Raw genomic sequence first — 6,381 nt, 5'->3', positions numbered from 1 at the left:
TCTCCAGAACATCATCTCATTTAAGGCCCAGGTCATACCTCTGTTATAGATGAACATCAAAAACAGACCTTTCAGCAATCCATCACTCAGTGGGCACCACAAAACGTGATGATCAAGTACGCATCTGCTTCTTTCCATCTTTGATTTATTTGCAGCAGGCCACGCTCAAACGCTCCAAATAGAATCAAAACATCCTCTTGTTGTAGCCTCAAACCGGGTACCGACCAATGGTTGCATTTCACAGTTAATTGTTCCGTTTCTTATTCTTGTATTTCCTTATTTTCCATCTAATTCTCCACCTCAGAATTTTGGAAATTACTTCATTCACTGCACTCAATTTGTAAATAATGGTAAACACTGTAGTTCCACCATCTTTTCTCATCACGATTTCTCCACTGAGATCGCCTATTTCACGTGTTCAAATTCGTTTTTGTTTTTTTTAAATCACCAGAGGGCAAGGTCGTATCTTGGACGTCCAATACTGCTACTTTGGCAGCTCCTGAACACTGTACCTCTAGCTTAGTGTCTTTAGTCCTTTTTTTTATTGGGAAAGAAATATAAAAATATATAACTGACGGATTTTATATAATTATTTTGAGCTTTCATTACTCAGGCAACATGCTTTCCTCAAGCAAGTCGTTAAAGAAGTTTAATTCGACCTCGTGCCACTGTAATATTTGGTGTGGAAGAAATGACAGGCAGGAGACGGGAAGTTGCTTAGTTTTCGTTAGTCAAACCTCTCGGCATCTAACAGTCCTGGCACAAATAGTGCGCCATGTGGCATTTTCCCTATAAGGTGTATATAACACTGTCTATACCATCGACCGCTTACTAAGACCGCATAGTAACTAATCATAAACAGGTGTAGATCCCAGATACTACCATGCAAGACCGATAATTGGCTTCCTGATTTGCATAGCCTACTGTTATTCGCTTTGAGCCCAGATCCGACACTCGATTATCTCTGAAAATTATTAAAAATATTCACTGAAGAGGTAATGCTCACTCGCAGCGCAAATCTAGTGGAGAGCCCCAGTCTAGTTCGCGCTACATTTTCAGTGCATTACATTTCTTTCTCAATTGTTTTTGCAGGCAGTCTATATAATTCTGGTCAGGTAATAAATGTATTTGAACTCAATTTCACGACGTGGTAGGCAACTGTTTTACGATTTTAAAATTATATATTTGACAATTTTATCATTGTTTAGGTCATATTCTAAGATGCTACTTGAAGTCGAAAGCCCATTGCGTGACTCCCGCACAATAATGATACTAGTCACCGAAAGACTCGGAACCCGTACGACTTGGATAATTAAATGCGGATCTTTTCATCCATCAGAAATCGACCCGTCCTGCTTCTCAGTAAAATCCCAACCGCTTTGAGTTGTACATTGCTCTCATAATCTTTTTTGTTGTGTGTTAAATTCTGTGTTATTACTTTAGTATTATTCTTTTTGACACAAGAAAGTATAGCCACAGTTTTCATGTAAATATATTTTTATTTGCTAGGCCTAAATTCGTTCATTATATACCATTGATCCTAACGTTTTTTATCCAACGTAGAAGGGAAAACATTAAACAATGTGATCACAATACATCGGATGAATCAATGGAATTTCGGTATGCCAATGCGCGTTGCGTCACAATGTACAGTATCTCACTACAGTTATATGCATTATGTATTGACAATATCATGTTCAGAGAGCATTTGTCTATTGTGCAATGGGGAACGACGTTTTTTTAAAAGCTGTCAGTAAACCCTTTGCTTTCACTTGCATTTGCTAAACTTGTAAACAATTGTCTCCCTAAGTTATTGTGTAATTGAAAGAGGTAAAAAACGATGATCTGTACTCAATAATATGAAGTCCTGAACATAAACAGTAGAGGACTATGGTAAACAAGCCTAATTTGTCATCAACGTTTACAAGTTCCAGCTCTGAACTTGAAGCTACAAGACTACAAAGTGAACTATTCTTGGTGATAGTTAACCTTGCCTGGAAAATGTGTGTTTATCGTGATCCGAGCTAAATGCTAGCTTCAAGCTCAGTGGGCCTAATCTTGTGACTGCAGATGACTTGTTCATAACCAGTCAGTCTCATGTTTGATGCAGCGTATGCACTTGGACTCCTAGGAATCCAACCCTGCAAACCTCTGCCAACACAGCACGTGAGGAGTTCTATTAACAAAAAAAATTCCTGTACAAGCATTAGATACTACTGAATGACGAAGGCTAACTATATATCAATATAAATAAATTTGATTTATATTACGCTGGCCCGGGTTGAACAGGCAATGCCAGTACATCATTGGGTGGAACAAGCAGTGGTAGGAAGGACACCGCGTGTACTCGCGAAAATACAACATAAATCTGCGCCAAGTCGTCATGTTTGTCAACAAGGCAGCATGGTCCACCTTCCAGAAACCCATCTCTTGCATAAAATAGATGTTTGAATTTTCAAACTGATTTTCATTGGGAAGGCAGATAAAGCGTTTTATCAAAGCAATCAATTTGCAATGTTGAACAACTACATAATCACTCAGCACTCCATGAATTATAATTACGGTCACTTTTGTTTTGAGCCGGACTTCGGCCAGAGCGGGCCGGCTCACCCTGGGAGCTCCGGAGGCGGTGCGGCTTCCAAGAACGAATGCAAATCCACTTTTCACCCAGTTCAAACTCCTACCTACCGAGTAACCCGGGCACATAAACAATTCCCTCAGTCTGTGTGGAATAGACTGGGTCAAATCACCCGTCAGTCACCATTGGTGCCAGTTGACCTTGCAGCACAGCTTTGATGTCGATAGCTACTGGGTGTTGTGAGAGAGTAGGGAGGGGTGAAGTGTACGGTTGGTTCCGTGAACAGAATAAACCCTTGCTAAATACTTGAGCTAGGCCTAGGCATTCGCTCAGCAGCAATATCCATAAAACATCATGCCAGCTGATCTCGTGATTTGAACTGGCTAGAAATGCTGTCTGCTCTCTCTCTCGTATCCCAAAACCCGACCCTACACCGTTCATTACTATGGGCAGTTGTGGAAGATCAAATTTTGATATATTGGAAACAATGTTTCAATCAGAGACAACGATAGACAGCTGCCTCTGATTGGGAACCATACCAGGCCAAACACATAGAAATACAAAACAAGGACAACATAGAACACCAGACATAGAATGCCCACCCAAACTCACACCCTGACCAACCAAAATAGAGACATAAAAAGGATCTCTAAGGTCAGGGTGTGACACAATTAGCCTTTTAAAATGATAAACTTTGATTAGCTAACACAACGTGCCATTGGAACATGGATTGGGTCATTGTCCTGTTGAAAAACAAGTGATGGTCCCACTAAGCCCAAACCAGGTGTGATGACGTACCACTGCAGAATGCTCTGGTAGCCATGCTGGTTAAGTGTGCCTTGAATTCTAAATAAATCAGACAGTGTCACCAGTAAAGCACCCCCACACCATAACACCTCCGCCTCCATGCTTTACGGTGGGAAATACACATGCTGAGATCATCCGTTCACCCGCACCGCGTCTCACAAAGACACAGCGGTTGAAACAAAAAATCTCCTAATTGGATTCCAGACCAAAGGACAGATTTCCACCGGTCTAATGTCCATTGCTCGTGTTTCTTGGCCCAAGCAAGTCTCTTCTCATTATTGGTGTCCTTTGGTAGTGGTTTCATTGCAGCAATTTGACCATGAATGAGTGATTCACAAAGTCTCCTCTGAACAGTTGATGTTGAGATGTGTTTGTTACTTGAACTTTGTGAAGCATTTATTTGGGCTGCAATTTCTGAGGCTGGTAACTCTAATGAACTTATCCTCTGCAGCAGAGGTAACTCTGGGTCTTCCTTTCCTGTGGCGGTACTCATGAGAGCCAGTTTCATCATAGCACTTGATGGTTTTTGCAACTGCACTTGAAGAATCTTTCAAAGTTCTAGAACTTTTCCAGAGTGACTGACCTTCATGTCTTAAAGTAATGATGGACTGTTGTTTCTCTTTGCTTATTTGAGCTGTGGTTGCCATAATATGGACTTGGCATTTTACCAAATAGGGCTATCTTCTGTATACCCCCTACCTTGTCACAACACAAGCGGATTGGCTCAAACACATTAAGAAGGAAAGAAATTCCACAATTTAACTTTTAAAAGGCACACATGTTAATTTAAATGCATTCCAGGTGACTACATCATGAAGCTGGTTGAGAGAATGCCAAGAGTGTGCCAAGCTATCATCAAGGCAATGGGTGGCTATTTGAAGAATCTCAAAGTAAAGTCGTTTGTGACTCCCCGACCCTGAGTAAAGTCGTTTGTGACTCCCCGACCCTGAGTAAAGTCGTTTGAGGGGGTGTGATCTAAACTGACTCCTTCAATACTGTGGGGGTGTGATCTAAACTGACTCCTTCAATACTGTGGGGGTGTGATCTAAACTGACTCCTTCAATAATGTGGGGGTGTGATCTAAACTGACCCCTTCAATACTGTGGGGGTATGATCTAAACTGACTCCTTCAATAATGTGGGGGTGTGATCTAAACTGACTCCTTCAATACTGTGGGGGTGTGATCTAAACTGACTCCTTCAATACTGTGGGGGTATGATCTAAACTGACTCCTTCAATACTGTGGGTACACCAGGAAGCGTTGTGCGGTAAAGCCTTGAAAATGGAGGATGTAATGAGCATCATCAGCGCGACAGTTAACTTTTATCAGAGCCAAAGGTTTGAATCACCGCCAGTTCAAGGCATTTCTGACGGAGTTAGAAACGGAGCATGGTGGTTTGCCTTATCACACAGAGGTGCGATGGCTAAGCCAGGGAAAAGGTGCTTCAAAGATGTTTCGAGCTTCGTGAGGAGATTTGTTCTGTTCTTGGACAGCAAAGGGAAAGACACAACACAACCCGAGACGAAATGTTTCTGTGTGAAATGGCTTTTCTGTGTGACATTACGAGTCATCTGAATGCAATGAACTTGCAGCTGCAGGGTCGGGATCATGTCATCTCTGATATGTACAGTACAGTGAAGGCATTTAAAACCAAACTGACTCTGTGGGAGACGCAGATGCGGAAAGAAAATTTGAGCCACTTTCCCAGCTGCCAGACCATGAAAGAGAAGCTCTCTTACCAGTGCGTTCCCGAGCGCACAGTTGGCTGATAAAATAGGTATGCTTGCCGCTGACTTTCGACGCCGATTTGCTGACTTTGAAGCACAAAAAAGCAGGTTGGAACTGCTCGGTAACCCATTGCTGTTGACGTGGAAAGCTCACCACCAAACCTCCAAATGGAGTTGATTGACCTCCAATGCAATGATGCACTGAGGGCAAATATGCGGGCAGTGTGTGCTGCGGAGTTCGCCCGTTTCCTCCCCGACACAATGCCCCAGCTGCGCATCCAGGCTGCTCAAAACGTTGTCTATGTTTGGCAGCACATACCTGTGTGAACAACTGTTTTCTTTGATGAACCTGAACAAACATCACACAGAAGTCGACTTTACTGCTGAACACCTCCACTCAATTCTGAGGATTTCCTCAGCTCAGAGCCTTTACCCCGAACATTGATGAACTTGTTGGAAAAGATGGGACACCACAAGTATCACCCTCAACCTCAAACAAGTTAACATTACTGTGCAATCACATATTTAGAGTTTTTACTCAGTTCAAGTTTAAAAGTTTAAAGTTTAATATTTGTTTTCACTGCATGTTACTATCTCCTAAACAAAGTTGTTTTGTATAATAGATTTTTGCACTTTATTTTATTGTATTTCAATCCAATTATATTTTAAAAATATTTCAGTTGAGTGGATGATAGAAAATTGCTATTATTGTTTTTTTCTTTGAAGTAAATTTAGCCCACTTTTGCTAAAATAGAAAATATAGGCTACTGATGGTGCCTTGAATACCGGTTTCTTTCATTTAATGTTCATGTTATGGGGATTTTTATATAAAGAAATTTTTCTTTTGTGTCTGTTTGAAAATTAAAGATTACTGACAGAGCCATAAGAAAATATTGCTTTATTTATCTGATTCATATTGGAATATATTTTAGGTTTTCAGTAGGTTCAATTAGGTTCACTAGACTATATGCGTCATTTAAAAAATTTTCAATGAACATTCGAACAGTCCGGCCCTCGGCTTGTTAGGCTAAATTTTTTATTTGGCCCTCCGTCCATTTGACTTTGACACCCCTTGGTTTAGATCACCCCACAGGTATTTGAAGGAGTCAGTTTAGATCACACACCCACAGTATTGAAGGAGTCAGTTTAGATCATACCCCCACAGTATTGAAGGAGTCAGTTTAGATCACACCCCCACAGTTATTGAAGGAGTTCAGTTTAGATCACACCCCACCAGTATTTGAAGGAGTCAGTTTAGATTCACACCC

Source organism: Salvelinus sp. IW2-2015, unplaced genomic scaffold (assembly GCF_002910315.2).
Source record: "Salvelinus sp. IW2-2015 unplaced genomic scaffold, ASM291031v2 Un_scaffold1036, whole genome shotgun sequence".
Lineage (NCBI taxonomy): Eukaryota > Metazoa > Chordata > Actinopteri > Salmoniformes > Salmonidae > Salvelinus > Salvelinus sp. IW2-2015.
This window is presented reverse-complemented; position numbering follows the sequence as displayed.